Source organism: Megascapheus bottae, chromosome 10 (genome assembly GCF_031878675.1).
Source record: "Megascapheus bottae isolate mThoBot1 chromosome 10, mThoBot2.hap1, whole genome shotgun sequence".
Classification (NCBI taxonomy): domain Eukaryota; kingdom Metazoa; phylum Chordata; class Mammalia; order Rodentia; family Geomyidae; genus Megascapheus; species Megascapheus bottae.
The window spans coordinates 41,226,336-41,250,899 of NC_143518.1; the positions used below are offsets into that span (position 1 = coordinate 41,226,336).

Below are 24,564 nucleotides of genomic sequence, written 5' to 3' on the forward strand. Positions count from 1 at the left end.
AATAAATCTTTCTTATTTGTGACTTCTAGTTTTCCTTCTGAAGTCTCAGGGGCAATCTTGGCTCCTTCAGGCAGAAAGAATGGGCCAATGGCACATTGCTTATATTAGAGCTATAAGTAGTAGATGATGAGTACATAAGGGTCATAAATCTGCTTTCTCATATCTGAAAGGAATTGGCCCATAGGCCTAACTTCAAAGAAAGCGTGTAAAGAGCCTGCCAGCTCTCAGCACCCTGAAGCTTTATTTAATTGGGCATTTTATTTCTTTTTTCACCTCCACAAACACTGAATTATTCACTTGTCTTACTGCTCTATTGCCAGAAGGCAGCAGCGATACACCTAGATCAGCCTAAGATTTGCTTACCTGTAGGCCAAAGCCTGGGTTCTTCTGCAGGATGTCAACTCACTAAATGATCCCATGTTAAGTAACTGCATCGTTTCGCCTTTATTAATCGCGAAGACTGTTCTCTTCCTTCCAGAAGATGAAGATAATATATATTTCTCCACAGAAACTCACTCATCCGGCGGGGCACAGTGGCTCACACCTGTAATTCTAGCTACTTAGGAGGCTGAGATCTGAGGATCACGGTTCAAAGCCAGCCTGGGCACTAAAGTCCATGAGATTCTTATCTCCAATTAACCACTAGAAAACCAGAAGTGGTAGATGGGGTAGGGGGCTCAAGGGGTAGGGGAGTAGCCTTGAGCTAAAGAACTCAGGAACAGTGTCCAGGCCCAGAATTCAAGCCCCACAACCAACAAAGAAGAAAGAAAGAAAGAAAGAAAGAAAGAAAGAAAGAAAGAAAGAAAGAAAGAAAGAAAGAAAGAAAGAAACTCATCTACAAGAAAAGTTAACTAAAGATGATGTCAACGAGAAAGAATCTTTTGGGTTTGGAAGGGGAAGAGGTCATGGGGCTGAACTCGGGGCCTGGGTACTGTCCGTGAGCTCTTTCACTCAAGACTAGTTAGTACACTACCACTCTGAGTCACAGCTCCACTTCTGGTTTTCTGATGGTTAGTTGGAGATAAGATTCTCATGATCTTTTTCCTGCCTAGAGTGGCTTTGAACCATGATCCTCAGATCTGAGCCTCCTGAGTAGCTAGGATTACAGGCATGAGCTACCAGCACCTGGCAAAAGAATCTTAATCCTGATAAAAGGTCAAGCGCTTCTGTTTTTAGTAAGGAACCGGGGCAACGTAAATAGTTAAATCTATTTATATTCAATATTATAATAGACAAAAGCAGGAAGAAAATGGAAGGCAAGAAGACAAATGAGTTAAGTTACAGGAAGAAGAAGGTGATGAAGAGCAGGTTGACAAAAAGGCAGGCAGGAGAGAACAGGAGGCAGAAAAGAAGAGAGTGAAGGGAAGATATTAAGATAGTTGAATTTAGTCAATAAAACTTTGGGGCTTGGTGCTTAACATCATCTTATGTTTATTCAATGTACATTCACCATGCATTTAAGGTTTTAAGCAAGAAATGATCTAATGTGTACTTTTTTTTGAGACAGAGTCTCTTCATATACTCCAGCTGGCTTCAAGTTCATACCTACTTTCATGTCTTGTGTATGGGTAGTTGTGGTAACTGAGGTATGAATTCAAGGCCATGCATTTGCTCTACCACTTGAGCCAGGCCTTCAGCTTGGCTCTCAATTTCAAAGTTGAAACTTTGTGACTTTTTTTTTTTGTCATTTCTGAACCAGCTAAAGCACTGCCTGAGCTTTCAATAAAAAGTTTACTCATTTCTCAAATTACATATTTCAATTCTATTTGTCTATAAAAATTACATGGCCATCTTTATCTTTTTTGTCATCTTTGTCTTTTTTATTGGCCAAGCTGAGGACTGAATTCAAGACTTTGCACTTGCCAGGCAAGTACTCTTCCACTGAGCTAACTTCCCAGCTACAGTTTTTGTCTTCTTATGGTTGTAGTTTGCGTTCAGCTCAGCTAATTGTACTGGAAACTGAGTGGCTCAGTAATTGAGGCCCATGTTAAGGTATACATTCTAAAACCCACTGCTTACACATGAAACAGTGCTAACACGTTAACATCCATGAAGCTCTTCTAAAGTCATGACTTTATTTTCACCAAATAACTCAGCACCTTGTCGAAGTCTAAGTGACTAAACTCAAGGGGCTTGAACAAAATGTAGTAAATCCAATGCCCAGCGGACTTGGTTGTCAAGGCCAGTTTGAACACATCTTGAATTATTTTCCTTCTGTCTTACAAGTACTGAACTCAGCTGTCATATCGTATCAGTAAGAAAGTACAATATTATGAGCCAGTTAGGCTCTGGCAGATTCTAGCTCTCATAACCTTTGAAATTAATTCACTAAAGTCTTTAATCCTAGGAAACAGGCTCAGTAAATCTGTTCAACAACTTTCCACCATTTAACTGTCCAACAGCATTAAAATAAACTAGATCTCCATGTTCTGCCTCAATCTTTCCCCAAACATACTAAAAACAGAATATAGCTAAGGACAGAAACATAAAGAAAATCCAGACTTAATTCCTCCATCAAACCATGTGACCTTCAGAGCCCCCACCACACACTTTTCTAAGGAATGGTATAATAGAAGCTGAGGTTTCCTAATCACTTTTGACATAAATAACATGTAGAAATCTTTTTTCCTCCTCATCTGTGTCAAGTGACTTAGTTTTTCTGTATGTAGACAAACTTTTATGCTTTAGACTGGCAAGAGATTAGGTCCTGTGAGCTAACAAAATACACTTCTTTTTTCCAGAAAAAATTTTAAAGTGTCCACATGATTGCCTCCATACTAAATATCATTGATGAAATGAAGTCACAGTGCTAGTATCTCCATTCTGTTGTGTCATCTCTATGGGCAGAATATGAGCCATGGTACCTTTTTTTTTTTTTTTTTTTTGGTGGGTCATGGGTCTTGAACTTGGCCTGGGCGCTATCCCTGAGCTCTTCAGCTCAAGGCTACCGCCCTACCCCTGGGCCTTGGTGTTGTCCCCGAGTTCTTCAACTCAAGACTACAAGCCTACCCTTGAGCCAAGCCCCACTTCCTGTTTTCTAGAGGTTAATTGGAGATGAGTCTCAGGTCCTTTTATGTCTGAGCTGGCTTTGAACCTTGATCCTCAAGAATCTAGGATTTCAGGCACCAGGCTCATGGTACCTTTATACAGCCTACTAGTATTTACTGTTTGCCATGAGCAAAGCACTTTGAAAGCTATCATTAAATGTGTGTCTCCGTTGTTTCCTATCTGCTTTTACATGCAAACCATTGTAAGGAAAAGAGCTCTATATCACTGAAGATAATACAGGGTCTTAAAGGAGTTTACATTTTATAAAGATTGCTGCTACAGAACGTGGTATAGACTATAATCCTAAGTACTATTTCTTTTCTTTCTTTTTTTAAAGTGTATTTTATTGTAGGGGTATCATATAGAAGGGTTACAGTTATATTTGTCAGGTAGTAGGTACATTACTTTTTTTTTTTTTTTGCCAGTCCAGCTAGCACTCTGCCACTTGACCCACAAAGCCACTTCTGTTTTTTTCTGTGTATGTGCTTCCAGGGAATTGAACCCAAGGCTTCGTCCATGCTAAGTCCACTAGGCCACACTCTCAGCCCTTCTAAGTACTATTTCTATGAGGATTAGAGAGCCAGTTGTTTGGACTGTAACACCCAACAGCCTACTTAACTAAGTATGTCCCAAATGTTTGTTGACAATGCTAATCAAGAGAAAGCAGAGAGGAAAGGAGGGTGGGGGGAGGAAGGGAAGGAGTAAACAAGACAAACAAGTTCAGGTTTTTTCATTGTGTGTTTGTATGTGTGTGTGTGTGTGTGTGTGTGTGTGTGTGTGTGTGTGTGTGTGTACATCCCAACCCCCATGAGTACTGGGCTTAAATCCTGGGCCTGAGTGTTGTCCCTGTACTTTTTTGCTCAAAGCTAGCAATTTACCACTTGAGCCACTATTCCACTTGTACCTTTTGGGTGGTAATTGGAAATAAGAGTCTCAAGGACTTCCCTGATTGGTCTGGCTTTGAACTGCAATTTCAGTCTCAGTCTCCTGAGTGTCCCCATTCTGGTGTGTTAAGATTACAGGCCAGATGTGAGCCACCTAAGCTTGCTTTGTTTTTTTGTTTAATTTGCACTAAGAAAGACATAAACCAACCAACCAAACAAACAAACAAACAAAAAACCTAAAATGTACATATCAAGAAAATAAAATGCCCTACACTAACAAAGTAGGTAAATTATGTACAACCGAAAAAATTTTACATGATCAGAATTAAACCTGAGCCGAGGTAGGTACATAATCTTACCACTTGAAACAGGGTCTTAAACTAGAAAGAAGTGAAACAAAAACTCAGTCATCACCTATGGAGGATTCATTACTTACCAGGGTGCTGTTTTGGAGAGCAGGCCTTCATTTGGAAAAAATTACTATTACACACACACACACACACACACACACACACACACACACACAATCTTATTCTAGTGTCAATCAAAGACAGAAGACAGTCTGCTGAGCTTCATCTTCTCACAGCACAATTTACAAGTAAATTAGTATGAAGGAAGGAGGGGAAAAAATCTGTATTTTTGAAATCCCATTTTAATTTTTTCTGCAGGCCACCTCATTTTCTTGCATTCTTGCTGTGGCTAAGAGATCATCATAACTCAACAAATTATAGATAAGGAAAGGAGGCTCTGGCAAACCCCGGGAGCGTCTAGGGGTTAAAAGAGCTGGGGTGAACCCCAGTCCATAATCCGGGTTCACCACCAGAGGCCAGCGCGGCTCCCGGGGAGGCGGCTGGGGCAGTGCAGTGCAGTGCAGGGCTGTGCAGTGCAGTGCAGGGCTGCCCAGCCTCACTGGGGAGCTCGGGGTGTCACGGGCCGTCCCTTCCTCCATCCCATGGCCTCTGCCCTGGCACGGCATCTGCAGCGTCCGGGGCCCCCAGTAAGCCCGCCCAGCCTCCCACACGTCAAACGCCTTCTTTTCCCCCTGAAAACTTTCTAGACAGTAGGGACTATTTTCTCCCGATGTAACCTTCCGCCAAACTGGAGGGAAAAGTTACCCAGGGCGGGCGCCCCAGGGCTGCGGCCACCCCACCAGAGCCCCGGAAAACAGGGGCTTTCGACCATCCCAAGCCATCGCTGGGCAGCCAAGCCAGAGTTGTGGTGGTGGGCTTAGCTGTTCCAGGTCCATCTTGATGCTAAATATTCAAGATGGAGATTTTAAAGAAAATTGATAGGAAATAGATCCTATTGGAGAAATGATCCTTGTCTTCAGGCTTGGTATTTCTCTGCACTGGTTCTCATGGTATCTACCCCCACCTTCCTCCAGCCCCCCCCCAGTCCTGGGCTCACCTGTAGAGAAACCCAAGTCACCCACAGAAGGAATCCTAGAGACACAAGTCAAACCCCAAAAGCTGTGCCTTCAGAAAGATGAGTTGAATTCCTTCCATATTGTAAAATAAACAAACCTGCAGGAATCTAGAAGGATTAGGAAAACTCGTTAGATCTGTAATCATCAAAATAGGTGGCAAAACCAATTTGACAAAGAGAAGGGGAAGAAGGAAAGGAGGGAGGGAAGGAGGGAGGGAAGGGGAAGGAAGGGAGGAAGGAGGGAGGGAGGAAAGGAGAGAAGGTTGGAAAGCAAAGAACAGAAAGATATTACATAGTGAGGAACAGTTTGAAACCTGAAACATGGGAGAACATGGAGTATCAGTGCACACAAAATGGGGAGCTGGTAGGATAAATATGTTTGTTTTTTGTTTGTTTTTTGTTTTTACTGTGTGTTGCTGTCAAAAAAAAAAGATCTTTAAAAAGTATGGTGCTAGACAGTAGGATTTTTTTTTTGTAAGGATGTTTAGATTTGAAAGGTTTGAAAAGTCATCTAATTTATTCCACTATGCTTAGACAGAATTTCATTTTTAAGAATAGTACAGCCTTTAATTATCTTTCTTGCTTATCATCTTCCCATCTCAACATTTGCTACTAATGATTTATGAATAATTTGTCTCCTTAAAGCTACTATTACTTCTGTTAGGAAAGCTATAAATTAAAACAGGCAATTCTGCCAGGCTCTCTTTTCTGTCTACAACTCCTTTTCTGTCCTGTTGTTGCCAGGCAATGGATATGCTCCAATATGTGCGAAAGGTATAGCTCTAGTACAGTCTCCTGTAGGTCTACTTTATCTTATTTTATTTTTAAATTCTAATAGTTCTTTGTTTTATTTTTCCTTCTTTTAAAAATTAATGCTGCTGGTACAGATAATATGAAAGTCAACATATAAAATAAAAATTATCTACACAAAAAGATTTTAATTCAGTATGTAAATTCATCATAAATGCATCATAAACAGTGTCACCCTTAATACTTTTCTGTACTAATACCCCTTAAGTTAACAAAATTGCCTAATAACCTCTATCAAAACTGATGTTTGGACAAGCTAAAGTGTCAGTAGTTTAGGCAAGATTCACAAATCCAGATGGTCAGATTTCCTGCCTTTTGTTACACAGCTGGCAAGATCCTTTACCTGTCTCCTGTGTCATCCTTTCTCTTTCTCTCAGTGGCTCATTAAATATTGGGTCTGGTCTAAAAGGCAGTTGTGGCATCACTGAAAAAGATGGTATGCCTTAAAGCTCACTTTGGGAACTGACATCTAATTGCTCTACCTTTTCAATTCTTCCAAGGTGAAGGTCAAAGTGATCTTTCAGACAAGCCAGAGAGGGTCCTGTAGAATCAGAGAGCTGAGGGGAGTTACAGGATGGGCTGGCAACCTAAGGAAGGCCAGCTTACAAGCGGTATCTACATCTTAGTTACATACTTTGTCCCAGAGACAAAAGAGTGAAAATATACTGCATTTGGACCTTTTTTGTCTGTTTTTCTGGACCAGGGTCTTGAACTCAGGGCCTGGATACTGTCCCTGAGTTTCTTTGGGCTCAAGGGTAGTGCTCGCCACTTGAGCTGCAGCACCACTTTGAGCTTTTTCTGAGTAGTTTATCAGAGATAGGAGTCGCCGAAACTCTCCTTCTCAGTTGGGCTTCAAACTGCAATCCTCAGATCTCAGCCTCCTGAGTAGCTAGGATCCTAGGCTTGAGCCACTAGTGCCCAGCCAGACCTATTTTTTGGTAGAGTTTCATGCTTTTTCTCCTGAGGTAAACCTCACATGGCAATCCTCCTGCCTACACTTCCAGTTACATTTAGTAACCGGGACTACAGATTTGGTATATGAAGCCCATCTTGAGAATTTATTTTTTCTTCCTTCTTTCCTCTCTCCCTTCCTTCCTTCCTTCCTTCCTTCCTTCCTTCCTTCCTTCCTTCCTTCCTTTCTTTCTCTTCTTAAAAAATGAATCCTTTATACTGTCCTCTTCCTTTTCCTTCTCCTTTTGCCAGTCCAGGGCTTGAGCTCAGGGCCTGAGCACTGTTCTTAGACTTAGACTCTCTCAAGGCTAGAGCTCTACCACTTGGACCACAGTACCACTTCCAGCTTTTTCTATATATGTGGTACCGAGGAATTGAACCTGGGTCTTCATGTATGTTAGGAAAGCACTCTACCACTAGGCCAAACTCCCGGCCCTGACTTCTGTTAGTATATTTATCACATTTGTGCATTATCAAAGAGATCTTGGAATCTTTATAGCTGAGCACAAAAAGGTTTTGTTGCTGTTATTTTGGTAAATGTACGCTGGCAATTCTCCATGAAGTAGCCCAGAGATCACTGCTCCTCCTACACAGTTCTTATTTCTAGCCTTATTTTTCTGCACTATGAACTCAACAACCCCAATGAAAGTTATGGATTATCTTTCCCAGAAAAGTATACATCTATTTAGATGCAAAATTTTGTAGAATCTTTCAGGCATAAAGTTCATTTGAAGATGTGTTCATGAACCCCTGAGAAAACACCCCAGGCCCTGGGCTCCTTGAACAAGATTCCCATCATTCTCTGTCTTCCCAGAGAAATATCTATGTATCTATATATCTATACATATATAGATATAGATATACTCAAAGTACTAAAGATTTTTCTCCTCTAGTAATTAATTCATTTTTTAATTACTCTTTTTTTGCAAGGATGTGTGATCCTGGGGCTTGAGTTCAAGGTCTGCATACTGTCCCTAAGTTTTTTGGTTTTTATTGCCCTCAAGACTAACACTCTACAACTTGAGCCATAGCTCCACTACTAGTGGTTAATTGGTGAATCTCAAGGACTTTCTTGCCTAGGCTGGCTTAAAACTTTGATCGTTAGATCTCAGCCTTCTAAGTAGAGAGAATTACAGGCAGGAGCCACCAGCTCTGAAATTATTCTTACTATTTTACTTCCTCCTTTTTTTTTTTTTACAAGTAGGATATTCTTTTTTGTCTTGAGGCAGGATCTCACTACGTAGCCCAAGCTGTCCTCTAACTTGTGTTCTTCCTCCCTCCTGCAATCTCTCAAGTTAAGTTCTAGGATTACAGAAGATATTTCTCAACATCTAGAAAGCCCAGGTACCTCTAGATCCAAACGATGACCAGATAGTCCAGCTACTTCAGCCAGGTAAATTGATTATCATGAATAGTGAGTTTGCTATCTCTGATTCTCCTGAGTTGCTTAACCCTCCTCCACTGATTCATTGACTAATTCACTGAAAATACAGGTAGCACATACTGTAATTCCAAGCCTTCCTTGTAGCTGTTATTGGGCTTCAAGGCAGAGTCCTTGTAAGAGCAGGTGATGGATTACTTCTGGGCTCAGAGGAGCTAAAGGTAAATCAGCAAGATGGGTATGGTGGTTCATTTAGGTAATCTCAGCACTCAGGAAATTGAGAAGGTTCTTGAGACCAAGGGCAGAGCCTGGACTGCCTAGACATACCCTGTCTGAGTCAATCAACCAATCAATCCATCATTATTGGAAAGTCTGCCTCCCATTCAGTGGAAAGGCAAATTCACACTAAAGAAGCAGATCCTAATTCTAGCTATTTAGAAAGCTCGTATTTAGAATCACTGTGATCCTAGGAAGATCACAGTTTGAGGCCAGCCTGAGCAAAAATAAGTCTAAGAGATTGCATCTCAAGGTAAAAGGCTGGGAATGGAGGGTATACCTATCATCCCTGTTACAACAAGAGGACTAACTGGGCTGATGGCAGTCAGGCACATGTCCTGGACGGAAAGGAGACCCTATCTCAAAAATAACCAATAAAAAAAATAAAAGGGGGCCGGGAGTTTGGCCTAGTGGTTAAAGTGCTTGCCTAGCATGCATGAAGACCCGGGTTCGATTCCTCGGTACCACATACATAGAAAAAAGCCGGAAGTGGTGCTGAGGCTCAAGTGGTAGAGCTCTAGCCTTGAGAAAGTCCAAGGACAGTGCTCAGGCCCTGAGCTCAAGCCCAGGACTGGCAAAAAATAAATAAATAAATAAATAAAAGGAAGAGGGTGGCTGAAGGTGAAGCTCAACAACAGAGCACCCGCTTAACAAGTACAAAGCTTTAAATTCAAAATCTAGTAAACCAACCCTCACAAAAGGATCCTTGGGGCTAGGAGCATGGCTGAGTGGTACAGAGCTTGCCTAACATGGCGGAAGCCCTGGGTTCAATTCCTTAGTACCATGCATACAGAACAAGCCAGAAGTGGAACTGTGGCTCAAGTGGCAGAGCACTAGCCTTGAGCAAAAAGTGTCCAAGGACAGTGCCCAGGTCCCAGGGCACTGGGGCCCAGGAGTGGCAAAAAAAAAAAAAAAAAGATCCTTGGCTAGAAAATGGCTTCCATCTCTACTCATATTGTACACACTCTACAGTAAGAGCCAGGTGCTGGTGATTTATGGCTAAAATCCTAGCTATAGTATTTGAAAAAGTTTGTGAGACTCTGTCTCATAAAATAACCACAAAAAAGAAAAAAGCTGGAGGTGTGGCTTAAATGGTGACCCTGAGTTCAAACTCTGGTACCAGCGAAATGAACAAACAAACAACATAAAAAAAAGAAAAAAAAAATAAGCCATGAGTTTGGCCTAGTGGTAGAGTGCTTGCCTAGCATGCACGAATACCTGGGTTCGATTCCTCGGTACCACATACATAGAAAAAAGCCAGAAGTGGTGCTGAGGCTCAAGTGGTAGAGCTCTAGCCTTGAGAAAGTCCAAGGACAGTGCTCAGACCCTGAGCCCAAGCCTAAGACTGGCAAAAAAAAAAAACAAAAAAAAAAACCCCAAAAACAATAAAAGGAGATCCAAATGGATATGAACATTTATCCAGACCAGAAATCTTGGAAATTTAATTCTGAAAGATGCTTTATTCTTACTTTATTCTTATTTTTTTATTTTTATTTTTATTTTGCCAGTCCTGGGCTGGAACTCAGGGCTGAGCACTGTTTTGGGGTTTCTCTCAAGGCTAGAGCTCTTGAGCCACAGCACCGCTTCCAGCTTTTCTCTGTGTATGTGCCACAAAGGAATTGAACCTGGGGCTTCATGCATGCTAGGCAAACAAGCACTCTACTACTACGCCATACTCTTGGCTCCTGATATGTCTTCCTTCTTATCTTTTTTTTTTTTTTTTTCAGTCATAGGGCTTGAACTCTGGACCTGGGCACTGTCTCTGAGCTCTTCAGCTCAAAGCTAGTGCTCTACCACTCGTGCTATAGCACCACTTCCGGTTATCTGGTAGTTAATTGGATATGAGTCTCTTGGGCTTTTCGTGCCCGTGCTGGCTTTGAACAGTGACCCTGAGATCACAGTTCTATTCTGAAAATTATTCATGACTACAATAAGATGTAAACACTACTAAATTAAAAAAGAATGTGTCCTAGAGAAGAACATTTTATTAAATTTATTCGGTAGTCCATTATAATAAGGCAGATATCAAGTGTCTATAAAATTATCTAATTTATGTCTTTATGAAGCTTTATGAAATCAATTTCATTATTAGGTAATCAAACCTGGTCAAAACCATGGCAACAACTTACATGAGACAAGTATACCCTTGCTTCAGAGTATCTCTTAAATAATGATAATTTGATTCAAAGTTAATCTGCATCATTATCTCCTATGAAATCAGCCAGTAACTGAAATCTCAATGACTGATGAAGTTGCTGCTCATGAATTTCTTACAACGTATATTTTGAAGACAGAGATCTTTAATTGCTTCTTACTGACAGCTATAGGAATATTCCCCCGCCCCCTTTAGAAATCAGGTCAGTGTAAGGGATGGCGGAGGGAGGACAGCTACCACTTGCTTCTCACTCTGCCAGCCTGAAGATATGTTGCCTGTTCAGCTACAGTACAAGTTCTGGACAAAACAGCTGCTCTGGCTGTGGCCTAGCTGTGCCTATGAAGTTAATGACAGCACTGGAGTCTGAGTCTAGGACACCATTTTCTTCTTTGCTCTGCATAGTGAGAATCTGGATCTTGGGTTTGTCGTCAGTTCAGGAGATGAAATCAGAGGTGTACAGATCCTATCAGGGTGGCAGCTGAAGAAGAGAAATAGTCACAACATGATGTGGTTTGGCCACTGTTGTCCCAAGCAGCAGGCATTATTCATCTTCTGGTATCTCCTGTTATGTCAGAGACAACACAAATGGGATTGTTCTTAGACGTGCCTTTGACCTGCTTTTGCCAGAGCTTGCCAGAATGAACCCTTGGCTTGAGGGACACACTGGTCTGCCGACCTTAGCTTTCGTGCATTGCAAGCCTGCTCAGCAAATCACAGTTGAGAAGTGTTACTGTCCTTGGACTCAAGATCTTTGAATGGATGATTGGCTCAAATGCTATACTATCTCTGAGAACTCTCATGCTAGAGCCTTGTTGCAGCCTTGGTGACCCTTATCATGAACCTGTTGCAGAGTGGTTTGAACGTCCCCTGGTGATTTTTTTTTTTTTTTTGCCTTTCTTCACCATAGATACATATATTGAATACACTTCAGAACTTCTCTGAAGGATTGATTGTATACCCCAAAGTAGTTGAATGATTTATTTGGCACAAAATACCATTATTGGCCATAAACAGCATCATCATGGCAATGGTCAAAGCTGGGGATAGCCAGCAAGATTGCCGTGAGAAAACTCAAGTGCTTTCCAAGCAGGCAGCTGCTGTGGTTCAGCAGGAAGGGGCAAGAGGATCCCCAGGTTTAAAGCCAGCCTGGGCAAGAAAGTCCATGAAACTCTTATCTCAAAGTAACCCGCAAAAAAACCTGAAGTGGTAATGTAGATCAAAGTGGTAGAGCACTAGCCTTGGGCTGAAGAGCTTAGGAGCAGTGCCCAGGCCCAGAGTTCAAGCCCCAGGATCAGCATACACATACACACACACATACACACACACACACACAAACCAAGAAAGTATGATAAATATGAAAGCAGAATTCTGTTTGTAAAAAAATCACTATTATAAAAAAAATCAATTAGGGGCCAGGAGTTTAGCCTAGTGGTAGAGTGTTTGCCTGTCCATGCACAAAGACCCAGGTTCAATTTCAGTACCACATACACAGAAAAACCAAAAGTGTGCTGTGGCTCAAGTGGCAGAGTGCAAGCCTTGAGGAAAAAGCCTAAGGCCAGTGCTCAGACCCTAAGTTCAAGCCCCAAGATGGGCAAAAAAAAAAATCAATTGTATAAAAGGAAACCCACTCTGAAAACTTGCTCTGGCTTCTTCTCATCTCCCGGTATTCACTTCTACATACGTTCTAAGGTGGTAGCAAATAATTTTCCCACGTGAAATCCAGTCACAGCTTCCAAGCTCCTTAGTCTTTGACAATGGTCAAACAAAGATCTTCACTTGCTCTTTATTTCATGACAGTGTTTCTGTTAAGTTTGATATTTCATTGTCCTCTTCTTCACTTACATTTGTGGACTCTACACCCAGAGCCTGCAATTAGTTGTCAGTCTTTTCAATCTGAGAACTGCTTCAATGATGAAAATTTCTCCACTGATATTTTTTCCCCTCTAGCTCCAAGGTTTGAAGTCAGTCTCACACTCAGTTGGCACTGTACCACTTGAGCCATGCCTCCAGTCCAGGTTTATTTCCCCCTCAACCCAGGTTTATTGCTATTTAATTCAAGGTAGAATCTGTTGGACTTTTCTTCCTAGTTTGGCTTTGAATGGTGATCCTCATGATCTTAGCCTTCTGAGTAGCGGATTGCAGATGCAACCATGTGGCTTCCATTGTTTTTCCTCCTCCTCCTCCTCCTCCTCCTCCTCCTCCTCCTCCTCCTCCTCCTTCTTCTTCTTCTTTTTCTTCTTTTTTTGCCTATATTTTCCAATATGAGCTTTCTTTGATTTTCAGCTTTGACTACTGGAGGGTGAGATGTGTACTTTTTGTTTTTCCCCGCTGTGGGTCATGGGGCTAGAACTCGGCCTGGGCGTTGCCCTGAGCTCTTCAACTCAAGACTATCATCTTACCCCTTGAACCAAGCCCCAGTTCCCATTTTCTAGAGGCTAATTGGAGATAAGAGTCTCAGGTCCTTTTGTGCCTAGGCTGGCTTTGAACCTTGATCCTCAGATCTCAGCCTCCTGAATAGTTAGGATTACAGGTGTGAGCCACTGCACCCAGCTGAGACATGTGTACTTTTAAAAAAGGAAACCTGACATTATCTCTTCAAAGCTGCTTTCTGCCCTAACTGAACTCAGGATCTGTTCCTCCCCGCTCTTAACTACATTTCCCATCCAACTCACCCTGATCAACAGAAACTAGGGAGCAGGGGAGAAATGACTATGTCTATATATTAGCAAATGTCAATGCAGGAGTTGCTCATGACTTTCTGCTTTCAAAGACACACTGAAATCATTTATCTTTCTGTCCGGACACTTTCCAAGCTGCAAGTGCTTCCAGTTTTCAACTTGTGGTGGAAATCATAAGCCAAGGAAGCAAATAAGTGTTCCAATAACCAGTAGGAAAAGAAACACTGTCCTATGAAAAGCTCACTGCCATTAGTCTTTGACTTTTACTTTTAGAAACCAGATGTACTTTGGGAAGGAAGGGTAAGGAGGAATACAAATGTGGCAGTGTCACTCAGTAGACACTATACTGGAAATGAACTATATAATTTTTTTTTTTGCCAGTCCTGGGCTTGAGCTCAGGGCCTGAGCACTGTCCTTGGACTTTCTCAAGGCTAGAGCTCTACCACTTGAGCCTCAGCACCACTTCTGGCTTTTTTCTATGTATGTGGTACCGAGGAATCGAACCTGGGTCTTCATGCATGCTAGGCAAGCACTTTAACCACTAGGCCAAACTCCTGGCCCATGAACTATATAATTTGTGAGTGGCGACTGGAAGGAAAACTTGGGAGAGAGCAGGGGAAGGGGTGACATTGTTCAAAAGAAACATATTCTTTACCTGACTTATGTAACTGTAACCCCACTGTATATCACCTTTATAATAACAATAAAACTATTAAAATAACCCCACCCCAAGAAACCAAATGGAAAGGATTCAATGTTTCTAAGTTGGCTCTGAAGACTGGGGTAGAGTTTTAGGGTTGGCATGATTAGAGCACAATTTCAACATATCAAGCCACATTGACTTCAGACACTTTTCCAATATGTTTCCACGTGTGGGTTGGTTTCTAAGGATTTAGATTATTCGGTCCTTCTGCTTTGGTTTCCTGTCACTGTCACCACTATCAGTCTGGTTACTTCACTCTAGGAACCAGTGTTATTAGCTGATGACACAAAATGTCCAAACATTACCCTGTGTAGCACAGGGAATATGTTTCTGGAAGTGGGAGCATGAGTCTTTTTTTAAAATTGTAATTAGTAAAAGGGTTACATGATATTTGCCAGATAGAAGGTGCATTAATTCACATACATTGATACCCTTTCACATGGCTTGGTACCCATTTCCCTCCCCCCCTCTTTTTTTTTTTTTTAATGCTTCTCCAGAGCTTTTAGAGAGCTGAGTTTCCTTTAAACTTTGTGACTCCTATGAAGTTACAGAATGTTTTTGCTCCTTCATTTCATCCAGCTGTCACTCAAGCACCAGTCAGTGTATGTGAGACAAGTAAGAGCCATTTAGGTGAGTCTAATCATCTCCCAGAATCTTGAGATAATAAATTATTTAGTCAGGTGTGATGGTGCTTTCCTATTATCCTAGCTCTTAGGAGGCTAAGGCAAAATGATTCCAAATTAGTTCCAGGTTAGTCTAGGTTGTATAGTGAAACACGCTCCAAAACCAGAAAAATGACATGTATTGAGGGGGGTGCTGGCTATGTTTACATTTCTGTGATCCTAGCCACTGAAGAGGCTAGATGGCAATCTGAGATCCTTTCTGAAAAGCTACATGCAAAGGGGGCATGGTTCAAGCAGTAGAGCATGAAGCCTTCTGTTGAGTCCTTAGTATTATAAAAATGTTCCTTTATGCTACTAAATTTGGGGACTGTTATTTAATAGTAAATAATAAACTAGGCATCAGTGGCTCAATCTTGTAATTTTAGGCACTCAGAAGGCCAAGAACTGGGGAATCAAGGTGTAAAGCCAGACCAGTCAAAAAGCTGGATAGACTCCATCTTCAATTAACCAGAAAAACATCAGGCTGAAGGTGTAGCTCAAGAGATAGAACATCAGCCATGATCAAGATAGCCAAGGGAGAGTACTAGGCCATAAGTTTAAGTCCCAGGACTTGGAAAACAAACAACAAAACAAGAAAATGAAAAATAGTAAACAATGGAACACTTGACATGCATGTTTGATTCCTCTTTCCTTTTAGAGTTTCAACATGTTCAATTACAGTAAGGACAAGTGCCTGGCACATGACAAATACTCACAGAATATTTGCTGAATGAATTAAAGGATGCATGGTGCATTTTCAATATGCTATTTATTTATTTTTTGCCAGTCCTAGGGCTTGAACTCAGTGTCTGGGCACTGTCCCTAAGCCTCTTTGTGCTCCATGCTAGCACTCTAACACTTGAGCCTCAGTGCCACTTTCCAGCTTTTTCTGTTTATGTAGCTCTGAGGAATCAAACCCAGGATGTCATGCATGCTAGGCAAGTACACTATCATGAAGCCACACTCCAAGCCCTATGCTTTTTTTTTTTTTTGCTATTCTGGATTTGAACTCAGAGCCAGGACACTGTCCTTCAGCTTTCTCAAGGCCAGCACTCTACTATTTGCGCCACAGAACAGCTTCTGGCCTTTTCTGTATATGTAGTACTGAGGAATCAAACCCAGGACTTTGTGCATGCTAGGCGAACATGCTACCACTAGCCCACACTTGTGGCCTAATGTTTATTTAACAAGACATGGTATAGTTAATACCAAATTGGCACATAGAGCATGAGAAAATAACATTGGACCTTTTCAGAAGTAAATAAGACATATAATATATATATATATATGTAAATTATAAACTAGGTGCCAGTGGCTTATACTTGTAATTCTAGCTACTCAAGAGACTGAAATCTAAGGATCACAGTTCAAAGCCAGCCTGGGCAGGAAAGTTCATGAGTTTTGTATCTCCAAATAACCACCAAAAAAAGCTGGAAGTAGAGGTGTGGCTGAAGTGGTAGATTCCAGCTTTGAGCGAAAAAAACAATGATAGTGCCCCGATTCTGATTTCAAGCCCCAATGTAAGTTACATACGCTATAGTTACTGCAGGACAGCAAAAAGTAAAATTAAGAGTTTCTGTAGAATTCACCTATTGGTTATTAAATTCATAATCTCAGTTTGGGCTTTCCCAGATTTGCTCAGGAAAAAGCTTCAGTCCAGCTCATGAAGACCCTAAGGATGGCTAATTGGAAACACATTTTGGGAGAGTGGAAATGGGTGTTATCAGTATATATGGGTATGTCCATGCACATACGTGTGTGAATGATTTGGAAAGCTTATTTTCATAGTAGTTAGAGGGGTGGATGTATTCAAAGGAATAAATATCCTCTGAATCTCATTTTTCGTATCAAGTATGTTAATTTCAAATTTGATTTGAGAACAAAGATCTGTGTATTGCCTAATGACCAAACATTCTCAAATATCCAAGGGAAGTGTTAAATTTTTATCATCTTAGGCAAATAAAGGACAAAACTTCTTTAGCTACTTGAAGAAGAGGTTAATGATTGGGGAAGACATACCTGATCTTGAATGGACTAATTTATTTGGGCCAATTCACCTCCGCCTTGACAGGAGCAAAACATCATACAAAGATGTGGAATCTATGGTATTTTAGGTTGAGGAATCTTTGACTCAATGGTTTCAAAGCTGATCCCTATCACAAGGGTGGTAGGCAACTTCCTTCCAGAATCCGGAAGTGCTTGAGGGTAAACAAAGATGGGTCTTGAAAGTTGGTCACTTAATCCAGGCCACAAGGCCACTGGATGAAACATGCATCTCTTGAGGCAGAATGTAAATGCTATTTTGTTCTCTTTGTTGCAGTGATAATTGTTGGGTGCCTCTGGGGCTCACCATCTTGCATATGGCGTGGAAGCTCTCGCCCTTGGGTAGAAGCCTTGAGTGGAAGATGGGAAGACTCCCCATTTTCCCCAGCAAAGTTTCATGAAATCAAACTGTAAGGTTATCTTTTGTTTGGGAGTTCCATGTTTCTCACCAACATCCAGATATTTGCTTCTAAAGCCAATTTCATTTTTCCTTAAAAAAAAAAAAAATGTTATTTATTTATTTATTTGCAAGCCCAGACAAACTTGGCTAAAAAAGAAGCCCAGGCAAGGTGTTAGGATGAGCCCATGACGTGCCACGAGCTCCAGCCAATCGAAAGGCGAGGAGAGGGGGAGGGCGGAAGTGACGCGCCGTATCCCTCCGCGGGGCGAGAGGGTCGGTGGGGGGAGTCGGCGTCTCTCTCCCCCGCGCCATCTCCCGTACACGGAGCCGCATTCCGAGGCCCCCCCACCCCCCCTCCCTCGGGGCCCCCCGCCCCCCTCGGGAAAAAAAATCCACCCCCAAATCACTCGAACCCGAGGGAGGCTTCCTTTCACCCTCGGGGAGACGAGCTTTCAACGGTTGCCTCTTCTCCGTCTCCCCCCCCTCAAGCCCCCGTCCCCTCCCCTTCTCCAGCCCCCTCCTCCCGGCGCCGGGTGCAAGGTCCCTTTAAGGCGACGGCGCCTTCCTTGGGTCAGACTACCGGCGGCGACGACCACGGGAGGTGAGTGAGCGAGCGAGCCGCGGCGCTCCCCACCCCCTGCTCCCGGGGGTTCCGTTATCTTTTCGCCCGGCGAGGTTTTCCGAAGCGAGACAATGGGGGGGATGGGGCGGGCGGGAGTGGGGGTGGGGGCGCGCGCCCGTCCGTCCGCCCTCCGCCGCGGGCGGCGCGGGCCGCGGCGGCCGTGGGGCGCGGCGCGCGGGCGTGTGCGTGTGAACGCCGCCGCGGGAGCCGTTCGGCGGGACCGGCGGGCGGAGGCCCCCTTCGCCCGCCCGGCGGATCGGCCGCCCCCGCCCCCCGGCGCCTGCCGCCGCCGCCGCCGCCGCCACCGCGGCGCCCGCGCGCACGCGCGCGCGCGTCCTCGCGCTCCACGGTCCCGCACAGCGCGCGACGTCCACACGCACGCCCGGGTGCGAGGCGTCTCGGAGGAGTGGGCGGCGCGGGCGCGGGCTGCGGGCCCGCTGGGGAAGGGGCGGGGGCGCGGGCGGCCCGGGCGAGACGCGGCGGCGGCGGCGGCGGCGGCGCGGCGGGCGGGGCGGGCGAGGGGCGAGGCCCGCGCCGGGCGGGGGCGGGGCGGACGCGGGGTGCGGTGGTGGCCCTGGCCCCGCGTGGGAGCCGCCGCCGCGCCGCGCCGCCCCGCCCGCTGAGGCGGTACCGGCGCCGGGTTTGAGCGGGAGTCGGGGCAGGAGCGGTTGCTTGGCGAGCCCTCGTGTTATGTAACCCCGGGTCTGCCTTCCCGGGCATCCCGAGCCTCGGCGCGAGTCTCCTCCCCCCCGGGGCCCCCAAATGTATGCAAGGCTGGCGCCGTGATTTATAAAATGAGAGCTTTTTTTTCCCCCTTCTGGTGATTATGCCGTGCCGCTGTGGGCGCCATGTTTATCTAAAGGACTATTTTCTGGTTAAGATTCCTAAGAAACCTGCCAAGGAATCCTGTCATCCCAACCACCTGCTCGCTCTTCTTTCCGCGAGTTGCCCTGCCCTCCCCGCCCCCACCTTCGCGGGTTGTGAAGTTCCCTTGAACTGTTGGCAACTAACGGACGTTTCTCAACTCCACTTGCTTTAGACACCTGCTCAGAAAAAGGTAGAGTTGAAGGTCTTGTTTGTCATCTGATGCAGTGATCAGTTATTATTGATCATTATTGAAGACAATTGGGATTCAGGTAGAGCTCAGAACTGTAAGAAATGATAGCCCCTCTCTCAACCCCCCACCCCTCCACTGTAGCAAAAAACAACTCCACAAAAATGTAGGGTTTCAAAGGAATTTTCCCAACTGGATGAAAGAGAAACGGGAAAGGCTTCTGTTCAGTGAGCAACAGTGAATTTGAGACACCTCCTCCCCCCCCAGTTCTGATTTGGGAGCTTGGGCTGAGAATTACTTATTTTAGCATAAACTATGTCGGAGTGCATAAGAAGTTCCTTGGATTGTTAAATCTGCATTTTGAAGAAGGGACAGTGTCATCTCAGCAAGGGCAAGTCCATCAGCTTACTAAGAAAACCACAATGAAAACCAGCTTTATTGGCCTTACATGAAGATACTCAGTGCTATTAAAACACAGGCAGGCAGTCTTGTGCTCTTGATTCCCTTGCCTTTATGTGGATGGTGTTTCTCAAACTGAGGATTACCGGGGAGTGGTATCCTAAGGGGCAACAGGATTTTGAAACCCACCCCCCTCTTTTTAAATTTTTTTTAGTTTTTTGGCGTTTGTCCTGGAACTTGGCCTGGACCATGTCTCTTGAGCTTTTATGCTCAAGTTTAGTGGGCCACAGTCCACACGTGCGTGCGTGCGTGCGTGCGTGTGTGTGTGTGTGTGTGTGTGTTCAGTTGGAGATAACAGTCTCATGGACTTTCCTTCTGGGGCTACCTTCACACTGTGATTCCTGAATAGCGGGGATTACAGGTGTGAACAACTGGCACCTTGTTTTTCCTGTCTTAAACCAGTAGTGTAATCACTAGGAAAGCAGTTTGCAAAAGTGTGCTCAGCTGTTGGGGATCCCCCAGTCACCCTTTAAGGAGAGTCTTGAGGTCAGAACCAATTAAAAAATACCTAAAGCACTATTTTTCTCTGACATCGTCATTGATTGTCCAAAGATAATGCTACAGTAGCGAAACTACTGGCCGTTCTTACTACAAAACAAGGTGGTGGCACTAGACTCTGCTTTGCTTATTTGAATATGTCCCCAATAAGTTGTGAAAACTATTGATTTACATCTCCGAGTTTTTTTCCCCCATATCTGGTGTAGAACTACCATCCAAGTAATTTTGAGAATCTGTTAAGCTAGATGAAAAATACAAAAGTATTTGTATTATAATTTGGGGGAAAATGGTATTTTTTTCGAGATTATTTCTGTTAACATTTCTGTTAATACGTGTCTTTTTTTTTTTGGTCGTGGGGCTTGAACTCTGGACCTAACTGTTCTCCCCATGCTCTTCAGCTCAAGACTACTGCCCTAACCCTTGGCCTGGACACTATCCCTGAGCTCACCTGGTCCAGGCTACCTACCCCTTGGGCCACAGCACCACTTTCAGTTTTCTGGTGATTAATTGAAGAGAAGAATCTCACAGACTTTAGTGCCCTGGCTGACTTTGTACCTTGATCCTCAGATCTCAGCCTCCTGACTAGCTTGGATTGCAGGCCTGGGCCACCACACCTGGCTTTAAAATGTTTTAATGTCTAATATATTAAATTTGGAAAGCCACAAGCTACATGAATTAAAATCTTTGCAGTAAGGTTTGAGAATTCATGAAACCACAATATTGTGTGTGGGGGGGACATCAAATTTGCTCTCTTAAGCTCTTCAGTTCACCCTGTCTTTAAGAACCTTTACACGGGTCAGGAGTTTGGCCTGGTGGTAGAGTACTTACTTAGCATGCACAAAGACCCAGGTTCAATTCCTTGCTACAACATACTTAGAAAAATCAGAAGTCATGTTGTGGCTCAAATGGTAGAGTGCTAAGCTTGAGGAAAGTCCTAGGACTTGCAAAAAAAACAAAAACCTAAACCACATTTACAAAATTTATAAATGTTGATATAAATGTGGTAGTTCATGCCCGTAATCCCAGTTATTCAGGAGGCTGAGATCTGAGGATCATGGTTCAGAGCCAGTCCAGGGACCAAAGTCTAGTGGCTGTGGATTCTTATCTCCAATTAACCACTAGAAAAAACAGAAGTGGGGCTGAGACTCAAGGAATAGGGCGGTAGCTTGGAGCTGAAGAGCTCAGGGACCATGCCCAGGCCCAGAGTTCAAGCCCCATGACTCCCCCCCCACGCACACAAAATTATAAATGTTAGTTGGGTTAATAGAAGAATGAGTTGGGGAAGTGTTATAGGAGAAAAAATAGTTTGGTTTTAATCAGTGCAGTTATCTGTAACCTAGTGAATTAACATGGATCCTCTGAATCTTGATTTTTGACCTCAGCTGTAAAAAGTAGTAACTGAATATATAATGGTTGGGAGAATTCATTGAGACAGTGAATGTAAAGTGTATAACACTACCTAGCATATCATAATATGAACATGTCCAGATAATATTTCAGTCTTCTTCAGCTTAGGTTTTTAGCTTTTATTGAAAGTGAACTTTCTGGTTTGGGGATTTGTCATATTAATGGGCTAAGAGTGTTTGAGTCATTGATATTCTAGCTTGTGATAGTAAGCCATATCTATAAATGGTAATTTTATATATAGCTAAGGACAGAGACAGAGAAACAGAGAATTAAATTGAGGGGATAGAAATGGGAACTGTTGGGCTTGGAATGTGGCTTAGTGGTAATGTGCTTGCCTGGCAAGCCTGAAGCCCTGTATTGGATTCCTCAGTACCACATAAAAAGAAAAACTTGGGGGCCGGGTGCTTGGCCTAGTGGTAGAGTGCTTGCCTAGCATGCACAAAGACCCGGGTTCAATTCCTCGGTACCACATACATAGAAAAAAGCTGGAAATGGTGCTGAGGTTCAAGTAGTAGAGCTCTACCCTTGAGAAAGTCCAAGGACAGTGCTCGGGCCCTGAGCTCAAGCCCAAGACTGGCAAAAAAAAAAAAAAAAAAAGAAGAAAAAGAAAAACCTGGAATTGGAGCTGTGGCTCAAGTGGTAGAGTGCTAGCCTAGTCTTGAGCAAAAGAAGCCAAGGAACAGCTGGGTGCAGCACAAAAGGACCTTATCTCTAATTAACCTCTAGAAAACTGGGAAGTGGGGCTTGGCTCAAGGTAAGGCTTGAGCCTTGAGCTGTAGAGCTCAGGGACAGTGCCCAGAGTTCAAGACCCAAGACCCACTAAAAATAAAAATGAAGCTCAGAAACAGTGCCCAGGCCTAGAGAGGCGGGGAAGAGGGGACAAGAAAGGAAGGGAAACAGTCAGAGAAGAGGAAAGCTTTCCAAGGAGGATGGAATCCTTTTAAAATTAGAGGACTTATTTTAACTTCTTTTTAGTAAAGAGCACATAATACTCATTGCTTTTTGATACCATAAATTGAACTTATTTTGGGTTTGTGACTATTGAGTATTTGAAAACTTATGGTTATTAAATATAGGGGATTATAAAGTAAGACAATCTAAGGTTCTGTACTATACAGTTAGGTGCTATGGAAGGACACAGTGGGCTACATTCTGGTTGTCTATGGAAACATAAATACTAGTTTTGTTTTTTAGGATTATCATTACTTAATTTTAAACACTGGAGTAACAATGATGTTCTTAAGGATCTGTAGTATCACTTAAGTTGCTTGAACCTACAAGTGCAAAGCCAGCCTGGCAACATAACATGAACCTGACTCAGAAATTTAAAAAGATTAATGTTTTGGCCTTGTTCCAAATATTCTTTTCATCTTGATTTATGGACAGATTTGTACTAGCAGATAATTGAAAAATAATAGGGTGAATTTTTCATTTCTGGAATTTTTTTTTGCCAGTCCTGGGCTTGAGCTCAGGGCCTGAGCACTGTCCTTGGACTTTCTCAAGGCTAGAGCTCTACCACTTGAGCCTCAGCACCATTTCCAGCTTTTTTCTATGTATGTGGTACCAAGGAATCGAACCCTGGTCTTCGTGCATGCTAGGCAAGCACTTTAACCACTAGGCCAAACTCCCAGCCCCATTTCTGGAATTTTTATTTCTGCAGGAAAAACAAATAGAAGTAATTCAGGGATGCAGGTGTGGGTCTAGCAAGCATAAGGCCTGAGTTCAAACCCCTAATACCAAGCAAATAAGTAAATAAGGTAATTCAAAGCTTCAAGAACTAAGTATGTATGAAGAATCATGATCTTTTCTTAATTTTTTTTGGTGAAGATAAATATTGGTTGCTCACTAAATACCTCAGCAATAGGCAAATATATATGCAGGGTTGCTTTCGGTTTTGTTGTTGTTGTTGTTTGCTTCTTTTAAATAGTACTTTGTAAAGAGTCTTTTAGTATCCTGTATTTTCAGTTATGTAGACTTTTTTTTTTTGATCAGTGGAGGGACTTGAACTCTGGGCCTAGGCACTGTCCTTGCGCTCTTCAGCTCAAGGCTACTGCTCTACCACTTGAGCCTCAGCCCCACTTCCCGTTTTTCTACTGATTAATTGGAGATAAGTATATATTGGAGATAAGAGTCTCATGGTTTTGGAGTGTCCAGGCTGGCTTTGAACTGCTATCCTCAGAGCTCAGCCTCCTGAGTAGCTAGGATTACAGGCGTGAATCACCTCCCAGGCCTGTTTTTGTTTTTACAGAAAAATGCACATTAAATAGGATTATTAGATAATTACTGAATCATTTTTTTCTGCTTAACCTTAATATATGCTATGGGTAACTCTTGAAGGATAAAAGAGAATAATTGCCTTTCTGGAGCATCTTGGCAGAAATAGTAAACACAGAATAATGTCATGTTCCTGAAGAGTGAAAGAGTTTTGTTGTTGTTGTTGTTTGCCAATCCTAGGGCTTGAACTCAGAGTCTGGGCACTGTCCCTGAGCTTGTTTTACTCAAGGCTAGCAGCATTCCAGCTCTTGATCTACAGCACCACTTCTTGCTGCTATCCTTGAGCTCTTGTTGCTCAAGACTAGCACTCTACCACAGCTGGCCTTTGAACTTGTATTCTCAGAGTAGCTAGGATTCTCCTGAGTAGCTAAAATTACAGGCATGAGCTTGGTTTCCTCTCTCTCCACTTCTGCCCTGTCCTTCTCTCCCTACCCCCATCTCTTTCTTTCTTTCAGCTTGGGGCCTAGGTACTATTCCTAATCTTTTTTGTTCAAGTCCAGTGCTCTACCACTTGAGCCACACATAGCTCTACTTCTAGCTTTCTGGTGTTTAATTGGAAATAAGCTTCATGGACTTTCCTGCCAGGCTGATTTCAAATTTGATTCTCAGGTTTCCACTTCCTGAATAGTTAGAATTACAGGTGTGAACCAGCATCTTTTCCAGCTTTTTCTATGTATGTGGTACCCAGGGATTTATGCATGTAAGGCAAACACTCTACCACTAGCCCAACTTCCTGGCCCTGTAGTTCAGTTTCTGTCAGCAATTGTGTGTGTGTGTGTGTGTGTGTGTGTGTTAAAATAAGAGAATTTTAAGGAAATCCCTTAGATCTTCTCC

General features: G+C 43.2%; 1 protein-coding gene and 1 long non-coding RNA gene across 8 annotated transcripts in view; one reads left to right on the top strand and one right to left on the bottom strand.

Moving 5' to 3' along the window:
• Positions 1–16,996: 16,996 nt before the first annotated feature.
• LOC150058272 (uncharacterized) lies at positions 16,997–18,109 on the bottom strand. Its single transcript, XR_016536863.1, has 2 exons — positions 17,997–18,109; positions 16,997–17,506 (listed from the first exon to the last, which is right to left on the bottom strand). It is a non-coding gene; the product is annotated as an uncharacterized LOC150058272 (long non-coding RNA).
• Positions 17,722–24,564, top strand: part of Pogz (pogo transposable element derived with ZNF domain) — a 50,889-nt gene continuing 44,046 nt past the window's right edge. For 2 of the 7 annotated variants that reach the window (XM_090341005.1, XM_090341009.1), the window contains exon 1: positions 17,722–18,017. The gene's annotated coding sequence lies outside the window, so the exon portion shown is untranslated. Of the gene's footprint in view, positions 18,018–18,726; positions 19,175–24,564 lie in introns of those variants that run through there. The other 5 variants (XM_090341011.1, XM_090341008.1, XM_090341010.1 and 2 more) reach the window with 4 other exon arrangements.